This window comes from Ranitomeya imitator, chromosome 1 (assembly GCF_032444005.1).
Source record: "Ranitomeya imitator isolate aRanImi1 chromosome 1, aRanImi1.pri, whole genome shotgun sequence".
Taxonomy (NCBI): Eukaryota; Metazoa; Chordata; class Amphibia; order Anura; family Dendrobatidae; genus Ranitomeya; species Ranitomeya imitator.
This window is the reverse complement of record NC_091282.1, coordinates 701,390,749-701,404,353: the sequence shown is the minus strand read 5'-3', so window position 1 is coordinate 701,404,353 and position 13,605 is coordinate 701,390,749.

Below are 13,605 nucleotides of genomic sequence, written 5' to 3'. Positions count from 1 at the left end.
AAAAACAAAAAAAAAGGTAAATAAGAAAAGCAAAAGAATACTTAAAATGTAATAAGATATTATGTGCAAGGCTTTCTTATAATGGATACAACCAGTTCTGTGTGAATAGCTCCTATAACAAAGCTTTAGCGCATCACAAATTACATCCATAATTCCCCTCTCCAGCTCCATCACCCAGGATGTGTGAAATGAGACTTGGAACAATAAAGATTTCTGAATTATGGGATTTTGCAAAGGATGAATGGAAGCTGCTGACCCTTGAATGGTCATTTCCCAGCGATGTAGGACAACGGGAATATGTCTATTTTGACACATGATAATTTCAGCATTGCTAACAGAATCATGTATCTTCTCTATGCACAAAACTTGCAACCTCAAGGCGAATAGTTAAACTAACTGTATTAATAAATGACAATTTCATACAAAAGGTTTAGATTTTTAGGTCATGATTTACACATCTAAAGGATTGGAAAAGGCATATCATCTGCAGAGGAAAGGTAGTAATTAAAGCCAGCCATTCAAATAAATTACCAACTATGTAATACATTGATGGGTCAGTTTATTGAGCATTTGAACTTTTTTTTTCAGACTGCTAGGGACTAACTGCTAGGGGCCTTGATGGCAAGAATGGAGTCCCCAAGTCCTCTATGTAAATAAAGCAGTAGTGTACACATAAGACAACAGCTCCATTTACTTGAAGGAGTAATCTGGGACTTTGGTTTATTTTTTCTTGAGGGGCTAAGAACTCGCAAGCAAGTAGTTGCAAACTACCTGCCTTTTCTATTCAGCAACAATCTCCGCCGGCACAGAGCGGTCACAGCCGAACTGCTCCTGCCAGCGATTCTCCTGCTTCTGGTGATGTCACGTCAACAGAGCAGCTTATTCTCTTTCACTCTGCTCTGCCAATGGGATATCACTGCCAATGTCATGCAGATTGACATGTGGATCCCTGTCGCCTAACTTCAGGTGTTTAGGATATGTATTTGATTGTAGGTATCCAAAATGGATGCTTGCATACAAACTGGACACTTAGCTGAATATATAAGAATCACAGAGACTAATTAATGTGTCTACGTGCTCAAAGTCATACCTGTCAGCAGGTTTTAGAACACTCAGGTGAAGCAGATGAGAAGAGAAGGTGCTGCTCTCCTGACGTGAGGTGAAATGAAGCAGGAGAGTCATCAACAGAGCTGGCAGAGATCATCGCCAGGTGCCACGAAGAATAGGCAGGTAGTTATTAGCTGTCGGCTTAAGCTCTTGGCCCCATAGGAAAAAACAACCAAAGTCATGGATTACCCCTCTAAATTGAACTGATGGCGATTGTAGGACAAAAATAAAACAAATCAGGAAGATTTCCTTTCAGCAGTGTCTCACTAACATATTTCACACACAGTATCTTCTTAGTATTTTCTGAAATTAGACATATGCAAACTCAGAGTACCGTCAATCATGACTGATAATATTTTAAAGATTGTAAAGATTCCAACAGAATCTTTACAAAGTGTCTTCTGCCTTGCAAAGCTTTACCTTCTTGTTACTGCGATTATTGAAGTGTCTGCTTGACATAATCAGTGACAGGTCAGCCACTAATTTCCTTTTACAACCATTAAATAGTCTGCTCTGTCTGTCTTACTAATAATATAGCAGGGATTCAAAAATCAAATGCTCTGAGAATTATTACTCTACAATGAAGTTACTTATCTAGTCTCCTCTCCTCTTTGTCTCCTAACCTGGTCCTTATGACACATGGTGTAGCCCCATTTTGTCCCCATGTTATAAATGGACTAAGTGGAAATCCATATGGGACGGAATTGCTGCAGATTTCTTAACTACTTTACTACTAATTTCATAACTTTCAAAGTAGAAGTGGTGAAATCCGCAGCAAGGTTTACATATGACACATTCATTGTTTTGGATGGCTTAGAAAACAAAATAATTCTGTGAAGAACTGGTCATTCCTAAGGAAGAGAATAGGATATACAGTGGGGCAAAAAAGTATTTAGTCAGTCAGCAATAGTGCAAGTTCCACCACTTAAAAAGATGAGAGGCGTCTGTAATTTACATCATAGGTAGACCTCAACTATGGGAGACAAACTGAGAAAAAAAAATCCAGAAAATCACATTGTCTGTTTTTTTAACATTTTTTTTGCATATTATGGTGGAAAATAAGTATTTGGTCAGAAACAAACAATCAAGATTTCTGGCTCTCACAGACCTGTAACTTCTTCTTTAAGAGTCTCCTCTTTCCTCCACTCATTACCTGTAGTAATGGCACCTGTTTAAACTTGTTATCAGTATAAAAAGACACCTGTGCACACCCTCAAACAGTCTGACTCCAAACTCCACTATGGTGAAGACCAAAGAGCTGTCAAAGGACACCAGAAACAAAATTGTAGCCCTGCACCAGGCTGGGAAGACTGAATCTGCAATAGCCAACCAGCTTTGAGTGAAGAAATCAACAGTGGGAGCAATAATTAGAAAATGGAAGACATACAAGACCACTGATAATCTCCCTCGATCTGGGGCTCCACGCAAAATCCCACCGCGTGGGGTCAGAATGATCACAAGAACGGTGAGCAAAAATCCCAGAACCACGCGGGGGGACCTAGTGAATGAACTGCAGAGAGCTGGGACCAATGTAACAAGGCCTACCATAAGTAACACACTACGCCACCATGGACTCAGATCCTGCAGTGCCAGACGTGTCCCACTGCTTAAGCCAGTACATGTCCGGGCCCGTCTGAAGTTTGCTAGAGAGCATTTGGATGATCCAGAGGAGTTTTGGGAGAATGTCCTATGGTCTGATGAAACCAAACTGGAACTGTTTGGTAGAAACAACTTGTCGTGTTTGGAGGAAAAAGAATACTGAGTTGCATCCATCAAACACCATACCTACTGTAAAGCATGGTGGTGGAAACATCATGCTTTGGGGCTGTTTCTCTGCAAAGGGGCCAGGACGACTGATCCGGGTACATGAAAGAATGAATGGGGCCATGTATCGTGAGATTTTGAGTGCAAACCTCCTTCCATCAGCAAGGGCATTGAAGATGAAACGTGGCTGGGTCTTTCAACATGACAATGATCCAAAGCACACCGCCAGGGCAACGAAGGAGTGGCTTCGTAAGAAGCATTTCAAGGTCCTGGAGTGGCCTAGCCAGTCTCCAGATCTCAACCCTATAGAAAACCTTTGGAGGGAGTTGAAAGTCCGTGTTGCCAAGCGAAAAGCCAAAAACATCACTGCTCTAGAGGAGATCTGCATGGAGGAATGGGCCAACATACCACCAACAGTGTGTGGCAACCTTGTGAAGACTTACAGAAAACGTTTGACCTCTGTCATTGCCAACAAAGGATATATTACAAAGTATTGAGATGAAATTTTGTTTCTGACCAAATACTTATTTTCCACCATAATATGCAAATAAAATGTTAAAAAAACAGACAATGTGATTTTCTGGATTTTTTTTTCTCAGTTTGTCTCCCATAGTTGAGGTCTACCTATGATGTAAATTACAGACACCTCTCATCTTTTTAAGTGGTGGAACTTGCACTATTGCTGACTGACTAAATACTTTTTTGCCCCACTGTAGCTTTGCAAAGATTCAGACCCCCTGCAAAAATTATAAGGTCCACCTCCCTGACACACTTGCAGGTTAATATATCTGCCATGTGTACCCTAAAGCTTCTCTTGTACTTTGGGGCCTCCACATCTGGAATATATGGTAGACTAAAATCTCTATGAGGATACTTATTACGTACAGTGCCAGGGGACCGCGATGGGCTCTAACGTCGCACCGGCGTATGCTAATGCGTACATGAATTCATTCGAGGAGAGTTTTGTTAATACAGAAGCCAGATATGAGGAACACGTCCACTGCTACCTACGTTATATTGATGACATCTTTTTCATCTGGACTGGTTCCACTGACACATTACAGGCATTCCACCAGACTCTCAACTCTGTTTACCCAGAGCTCCAGTTCACTATACACTTCGACCCCACCCAAATCTCCTTTTTGGACACTCTCGTCCGGAAGGATGACCAGGGCAACCTGTCAACTGATCTTTTTAGCAAACCGACAGACTGTAACAGTCTCCTACATTATTCTAGCAGTCATCCAAAAGCCACACGCAACAGTCTTCCCCGCTCGCAATTCACCAGAGTAGCCAGAATTGTCTCTGACCCAGACATACTTCCGACACGCCTAGAGGACATGTCCCAAAAATTCAGAGAGAGACAATACCCACAACGCCTACTTGACCGAGAGAAAACACGCGTCCTTCAACCACCATCTATAACCTTGAGCAACACCAATGACAACAGGGTCCCATTTGTCCATACGTTTCACCCTTTTATGCCTAAAGTTGAGAGAGTGATCAACAAACATTGGCCCCTCCTAAGAAAAGCCTACCCTAACATTACGAGCTTCTCTGCACCGCCTCTCATGTGTAATAGGAGAGCCCCTAACATCAGGGACAAATTGGTTCGGGCAGACATAGGCAGTCTACGCCCCACTACAAGTCAAACCACACTGGCCCCACATCGCTCAGGGACATTTCCGTGTCTCAATTGCGCTTCCTGATCAAATGTGATCAAATCGGACAGCGTAACACATCCTAGGATGGGTAAAACCTATCCGATCCGTGCCTACCACACATGCAATTCAAACTTCGTGGTCTACGTAATAAAATGCCCATGTGGCCTTTTATACGTAGGCGAGACAACTCAACACGTGAAAGATCGTATAGCGAGCCACAAGTCCAGTATTCGTTGTAGTAAAACGTGGCTACCCATCCCGGAGCACTTTATCAAGCACAGGCACACGGTGGCGCAGCTTAAATACCAGGTCATCGAACAGGTCCCTAGACCCAGGAGAGGGGGGAACCACATTAGACAACTTAAAATGAGGGAGACATTTTGGATCCACAAATTAGAGACCCTAAGCCCCAAGGGTCTCAACAGGGATATCGATTGGCTACTATAATGCTTTACTAACCCTTCAATTTTTAACCTTCCAGACACGTTGAGCCCTCCTCTCACTAGGTGAGTTCTTCGTTTTGCCATCCATAGTTTACTCACTTATTTTTTTCATAATTTTCAGATTTTTTTATGGTTTTGTTTTTTTTTCCGTTTTTTTCCGTTACCATTATTTTTTATTTATTATTTTCCCTTCTTTTTTATTTTTTATCACTCATTTCTTTTATTTACCTTATCTTATTTTCTTTTTATGCTTATTTTTCATTTTTTGCCTATTTTTTACTTTTATTTTCTCATGCTTTATTTTCCATTCATTATTTCTTTTTTCGCATCAGGGTTTCTTTCATCATGGTCTTTATCATGGTTTTTTTAGTTTGCATTTTTCTCATTGTTTACTTTTTTGCCCTTCCAGTTCATATTTAATTCTAGTCCATTTCTCGTTTTCATAGCGTCTACCCATCATACTGGGTTATTTTGGTCCCACTTTCAATTTCACTCATCACCGCCCTCATTTCTATACCACTTGCATACCCCTGACAATATCCCCCATGTATTTCTTACATCCAATTCACTTTTACACCAATACAGCATCCAACCTCATTTCTACCGCACTTTATTCCACTGGGTCTATATATATTTTTCCCGGCTGATACCTGCCAGCTATGTACGTAAGGGTTCACTACCTCCCTCCTGTGTTTCCCTCCCAGCGCTCTCATTAGCGCTATTTTACTCCCACTCCTGGGCAGACTTTTCTCTGTTCTTCCAGTAACCCCATGAATAAGACCCGGGAGGGTCGAAACGTCGGGTTCATTGTCTACTTTTTCTAATGTGGCAACTACTAATTTTGTGTTGAATAAAATTGGCATACACCTTTTTGCATTAGACCAGTATTGAGTGTGCGGTAATTTTCTTCTGTAAAATCTAAATAGTGCTGAGCTGATAATTCTATAAAAGAGTTATCTTCTCAAGACTGCATAAAAGTATTTACGTAAATTTTTATGGCTAATATGCTACCTGTAAGGATTCGGAGAAGAATCCGAGAGTGGACCCTCTGGGTCGTGACTCTAGAGCCCCCGAGGTCGAGCGGACCAGATGGAACCACCCCCTATACAGGGAGCGTTAGGAGCAGGACCTTGGGGGAATGGAGACACAACAGCTAGAGCCAAAGGGACGACCCAAAAGAGAGAGAGAGACAACAGAGCTATGGGACTGGCTAGGAACGACAGGAACACTGGACTTAGCTGCATATGGCAGGAACACGGGACTAAGCAGGTTACGGCAGTAACACAGGACTTGGCAGGACACGGCAGGAACACAGGACCTTAGGAAACGGCAGGAACACAGGACTTTAGCAGGATACGGCAGGAACACGAGACTAGGCAGGACACGGCAGGAGCACAGAGCAGAGACGACTTGAACAAAGGACCAACTAAGCGGAGACACAGAGAAGAACAACGTAGGGAATAATACTGAGACTAGGGAGCCTAGGGCATAGGAACGCTGAAAAAAGACAGAGAACCTAGAAAGCAAAGGCTTCTTACCTGGGAAGACGCCGGGAAGAAATACCCGATGGGCGCCGCCATGTTGGGGCGGGGCCATCGAGTCGCGACCTCCCAGAAGGCTCAGCGACGCAGGAGACGTGACCGCGCATGTGCAAAGAAACCAGATGCCGCGACCCAGCAAAGGAAGAAGCAGAGTGGCGAGGGACAGGATCGTGAGTGCGCCGAGGGATAGGAGAAGGCAGGTAAGTATGTGCGGACGTAACACTACCACAATATAATTTTTTATTGTTCATCTTCTAAAGACTAAAATTTCCCATATGAACTTTTACAAAATACATTTTCACCATCTGGAAAAGTGATGCTAAGAGCGTTTCCTTGTTTATTAAGTCACTGAAATCAACTTTAATAATGAACTGTTCACTTAGTGCTGCTTGAAATATCCCACTTCTTCTCAGGTATTAACCTAATGGGATAATCAATGCAATTCACGCCACCACTCCAGATGTTGTGTCTACTGTATTCTGCTTCTCATAAGCCATATCATCCATCAATCAAGGCCCTCATACACAGATTAATGTCAGCCAAACCTGCCGAAATCGATGGATTCAACCAACAGTCTAAAGTGTATGGGGACGCTGACCGACTGATCGTCAGGGGAAATGTCAATCGGGCATGTCTGAATTCCAATGTCATTGTTCTCCCGGAGATAAGCCGCCAGTTGACATGTCAGCTGTCGGCTTTCTTAAAAAGAACACCGGAGCGCTCGACTGAAAAAGTGCTTGACAGAGTCAGTTAAGATGGCTGTTGGCCAAATGAGTGGGCATATTTGGCTGTCAACTAATGTGTATGCCCGGTTTTGGCCTGAAGACCCCAGAAACTTCATTTGAATCTTCACAGCAGTCCACTTATCTTGTTTGACTCGTAAGCGCTCATGATGTCTTCAATAAAAACCAAAGGACATACCCAAAATGTTGTTATTCATCCCAAACTTTCCTGTTCGTCCACAATGTTTGAGTGTAGACTTGGTTCATGGAGTCCTTCATTACTTTGGCAGTGCACGTATGGTCTCTGTCCCTCCATTGGTTTCATCAGCCCATAAACCACTTAAAAGTTCAATCACGTTTTGCCTTTCTAACAAATTTTCTTTGCTCTGTTTTTTTTAGTTTAGTAAATTTTCTTAGTCATGGGCCATGGCTTGTTAATTTTTATTATTTGCAGTGTGAAAGCACCGGATGAAAGAGGTTGGATTATTGGACAGCTATTGATCATCGTTACAGATGCCTATATGCTAACAATAGTCCATAACATCAAAATTTCACAGGCTGATTAAAGGTTTGCAAATAATCAATTCTAGCTCTTGAGGCGAGTAGTAACCAGAGTTGTTGGTTGCAATTAGAAACCAGTAAAATAAATTGTTTGCTCAGATATGTCTATTTTCTGCATCAATTGGACACCTTCATGAATGCAGTATGCTGCCATAAATGTGTACTCATGATAAAACTCTTATGAAATCTGATTTTTGGTTCTTTCTATATTATTTCTATCTGTATGTATTATTTAGTAAAGATCCCTGCCTCTTCATGTAAAAAAGGTTTGTTATCTTTATCTGTGCCAAACTATACAGTGCACAAAGGCAAATGGCATAACAGACAGGTGGTTTACTATAAATTGCAGACAATACTGCAGCTGGTATCAAACAAGAATTGAATTTTAAGTGGTGCTGAAAAGTAACACAAAAGTCAGTCTCAGCCTGTGATCTGCCTGACAATTGGTGGAAACTAATATACTAAACATTGACAGATGAGTGTAAGGTAAAGAAATTAACAATTGAGTAACATTTGTGCAGAGTAGACAAAGTAAATGTATTCGGTACAATAGTAGGAAAGGGCTTTCCAGGATTTTGATATTAAGACCTATACTTAGAATTTGCAATTAACATCAGATTAGTGGGGGTCAATTGAAATTGCTGTTAGATATCAGTTGACTAAAGGGGCCTCCATTTTTTTCCGAGCACCTTGATATAACTATGGAAGCATCTGTAGCTGGTATTACCATCTAATCCTATTCACTTGAACAGGAATGAGTACCAGTTACAGACACGACTAAGTGTAGCCGGCTGTGCCTGGTAAACAATGTAGGAAACACTGTACTCCCGAGAGTGCCATGATCCTTCAGTCAGTTGATTAGTGGTAGGCACGAGAAGGCAATCACATATTGATATTTGATTTCGATATTAAAGCCCATAAAAAAGCCCTCTAAAAAAGTAATACAAGCTTCACTACTAATTTGTAGGTACTTCCAGTGTTCTGTCCTGCATAGGCCGCCAGTCAACCTTAGTCCAATGCCAAAGTTGGCAGCGTATGAAAACTGAGCAAATTACACATTGAAAGTAATGTGAGAAAAATAGTTGGTTGTACGATCCAATCCCAATCCTAGATAGAGTGCCTTATGATTATATGTCTGCTGATTAAAATTAAATATGTTCATGCCATGTAAGAGTAACCTGCCAAACATTGGCTCCACATGAGCCTTAATGTACATGTGAGATGGGATGATTTGGGACGATCTTCAATGTATGTTATTGGCTGCTTAAAAATATATATACACGTCAGGACAATCATATGTGACAATTGGAAAGAGTTGACATTATCAAAGTGTAAAAAGACAGTGGAACCATAAGATCAGTACAATATCATGTTGAATCAAAATAGCTACCTGGGGGCGGAGGGGGCCATCGCCCCAGGCCCCGCACTCTGAGGGGGGCCACCCAGAGCTACGCTACTGTAACTGCATCAGCGTGCACAGCACGCCTATACAGTTACATTCTGCAGCAGAGCAGGGAGAATCGATTTCCCCGCTCTGCACCTGGCTGGTATGGGGCCCCTGGCCTATGGGGGCTGCATTATATCAGAGTCTGCCTGGGGGGCTGCATTATATTAGAGTTTGCCTATTGGGGGCTGCATTATATTAGGGTTTGCCTGGGGGCTGCCTTATATTAGAGTCTGCCTATGGGGGGCTGCATTATATTAGAGTCTGCCTGGGGGTTTCATTATATTAGTCTGTCTATGGGGAGTGCATTATGCTATATTGAGGACTATCTGGTGCATTATACTATATGGGGGCTACCTAGGGGCCATCATACAGTGTGGAGATTACAGTGACTGGGCCATCGTATAGTGTGGAGATTACAGTGAAGGGGCCATCATACAGTGTTGGAGCCATCCAACAGTTTGGAGGATACTAAGAGGTCAGGATCTATATAGTGAGGGGGCATTATACTGTGTATAAGAGAGCATCATACTGTGTATAGGGGAGCTGTACAGGAGGGGAGACTCGGGACATTATTAAATGTAAAGTGGGCTCTTATTGTTATGGGGAACTCAGGTTACTGTGACTGTCAAAGGGGCACACAGGGCATTATTACTTTCTAGGGGGCAAAATGTGGGCACTGTTTTCTAGGGCACTTGCACCCGGCATTACTGTATTCTAGAGATTTACTTTAGAATTTAGAGGGCACAGAGAACCACACAGTAGTTGCAGTAATAGGGACACATACAGCAGCAGCGGCTCAGTATTGGGGTATCAGCAGGATGAGGAGTTTGTGCAGGTTGGAAATAGATGGTGTTACGTGGAGGAAAGACAATTATGGCAGCTAAATAGGAAAGGGTTCTTTACAGTAAGAGCAATCAGACTGGAATGCCGACCACAAGAGCTAGTAATGGCAGTTACTCTAAAAACATTTAAAAAAAGGTCTGCTATTAGGAGCAGTGCCTGGTACAAGGACTATAAACATAAGGATAAATGACCTCGGGGAGATAAAAACATCCAACACCGCGGAGACACCATCACGTGTTTCTCAACGTTTATAGTCCTTGTACCAGGCACTGGTCCTAATAGCCAGTTTCCTACTCCCCACTGATGAGGGGCAAATACCCCGAAACAGCGGGGTATTTGTGGATGGATACCATGTTTTGGCATAGGTGGTTTTCCTTTTGGATGCTGCCTTTCCCGTGGTTATTCCTTCCCGGTGAAAAACCTGGCTATTTATTGCTTGCGTTGAGAAACACGTGATGGTGTCTCCGCGGTTTTTCTACATGCATTTGCATATTTCCCATAAGGGATGGGGGCAGTGTTCTGGATCACTGCGTTGAGAAACACGTGATGGTGTCTCCGCGGTGTTGGATGTTTTGATCTCCCCGAGGTCATTTATCCTTATGTTTATAGTCCTTGTACCAGGTACTGCTCCTAATAGCCAGTTTCCTACTCCACACTGATGAGGGGCAAATGCCCCGAAACAGCTGTCTGAGGATGGATACCAAGTTTTGGCATAGGTAGTTTTCCTGTTGGATGCTGCCCTTCCCGTGGTTGTTCCTTCCCGGTGAAAGACCTGGCTATTTATTGCTTGCATTGAGAAACACGTGATGGTGTCTCCGTGGCTTTTCTACATGCATTTGCATATTTACCATAAGGGATGGGGGCAGTTATCTGGATCACTGCGTTGAGAAACACGTGATGGTGTCTCCGCGGTGTTGGATGTTTTGATCTCCCTGAGGTCATTTATCCTTATGTTTATAGTCATTTTGTTTGGGAGTCGGGGTCCATCACATGTCACTGTGTCATAGGGCCGGACATCTGCCGGCCACAGTTTTGCCCCAGGTGTTGCTCCTGCTCTGCTGAATATAATGGAGCAGAGAAGACAAGAAAGTCTGCACTCATCATTAGAATAAGGACTTGTATTACAGCAGGATTACAAGCAGCTTCCTCGCCTCATTCACACAGTGAGTATTTTGGCCAGCATTTGTCAGCCAAAAAAAACAGACAGGAGCAAACACTGAGAGGAATAATAACTGAATGATTTTCACCTCTTCTGTGTTTTGGATCCACTCCTGGAGTCTGTTAACAAATACTGATGCAAAATATCGCCATGTACAAGTGCTGTAAATACTTGCTGAATTCATCATTACATCGATGACAGCGCTGCAGTCAGTAACTTAGCTCAGTGACCCTGCTTGAGTTGACACTAATTGTCTGCAGCGCTGTCTATGTGAAGTCAGTGCTGAAGACAATAACAGATACCATGGGTGGCACCAGAGATTCAGCCCTGGAGCAGGGTAGAGTGTGTAAAGTACAGGGGAACAGAGATTTCACTTTCCGAATACCCTTCATAAAAACCAACGCATTTCGAACCAGGACTAAGAATGTTGTAACGTTTGAAATGTGTTGGTTCTGATAAAAAGTGTTCACTTCAATCTTTTGCAAAGTTTGTATATTTTTTCACTTTTTTAATGGATTAAGTTAAAAAATTATATTCTGGATCCTTTACCGTTCTTGGACTTGTTTACTTTTTTTAATACTACAAAAATTGAGGTGTGTTGAATTTTTGAAATCTTGCGAATTATATGTGTTTTATTTGCGGGATTTCCCCATACACTTTAATGAGATGCCAAATATTCACATATAAAAAAATCATTTGGGTTTTTATTAAATTTCAGCAGCAAAAAAATAGATGTAATCCACATGCACACATAACATTATCAATAAAGCATTATCAAAGCTCACAGCAAACAGGAAGTTTAAAAAACAAAGTAATTTTAATTAAAAGATTATATTCAAAAAGGAACAAGAGCGAAACTGAAAAAAAAAAAAACATAAAAAACACTCAAAAGGCAACGAAAAAAGACAATCTGGCAAGTTGAAGAATGAAATTCTGCAGGAAATCTACAGGGTCAAAATATCGCCAAATATTCATCCTAGAAACATAGCCTTTGAGGGTAATTTCACTGATTGTGAGAATGGAGATGAGAGACAAGTCTGCTGCCAATGGGAGAGAATTTGTGGTCTAAATTATGAGATTGTCCAGCTAAGAAAAAGAGCACAAAAAACCCCAAAGCAAAACATTTTGATATGTTATCTTGAAGAATACTAAGGAATATAGGGGTGTCCTTTGTCCGTGATCCTCGAGGTCAGTGTGGTTACAGAGAACATGTCTTGCTCTTGCCTTCGGACAGCTGTTATACCCTGCAGTAACTGACAATCCACGGATATGAATAAGCGCTGTATTGTGAGCGACAGCCAGGGCCGTAGTCATGATCCACATAGGTGTCTGCTTTAGCGTGTCCTGACCCCCCACATCACATATTTACAGTCCCACTGTCTCACTTGCCTGGTTCTCAGAGGCCTCCCTTAGACACAGGGACACTTCTTCACATAAAGAGACAGAGTCCAATTCCAATTTAAAACATAGAACTTTGCTTGTTTCCAATCGCAACACGTCCACATCAGTTACAGCATCAACACAGAGTTCTGCACAGTTCAAATCCTTCGCTTTCCCTGTGCTCTTCCCTATGTCCTTTAGGATTATTGGATATAGTTCCACACCAAACATAAAAAAGGGGGTGGACAAAAGTATTGGCATGGTTAGAAAAATCATGTGATGCTTCTCTAATTTGTGTAATTAACAGCACTTGTAACTTACCTGTGGCACCTAACAGGTGTCGGCAATAACTAAATCACACTTGCAGCCAGTTGACATGGATTAAAGTTGACTCAACCTCTGTCCTGTGTCCTTGTGTGTACCACACTGAGCATGGAGAAAAGAAAGAAGACCAAAGAACTGTCTGAGTACTTGAGAAACCAAATTGTGAGGAAGCATGAGCAATCTCAAGGCTACAAGTCCATCTCCAAAGACCTGAATGTTCCTGTGTCTACCGTGCGCAGTGTCATCAAGAAGTTTAAAGCCCATGGCACTGTGGCTAACCTCCCTAGATGTGGACGGAAAAGAAAAATTGACAAGAGATTTCAAGATTGTGCGGATGTTGGATAAAGAACCTCGACCAACATCCAAACAAGTTCAAGCTGCCCTGCAGTCCGAGGGTACAACTGTCAACCCGTACTATCCGTCGGCGTCTGAATGAAAAGGGACTGTATGGTAGGAGACCCAGGAAGACCCCACTTCTTACCCCGAGACATAAAAAAGCCAGGCTGGAGTTTGCCAAAACTTACCTGAAAAAGCCTAAAACGTTTTGGAAGAATGTTCTCTGGTCAGATGAGACAAATGTAGAGCTTTTTGGGCAAAGGCATCAACATAGAGTTTACAGGAGAAAAAAAAGAGGCATTCAAAGAAAAGAA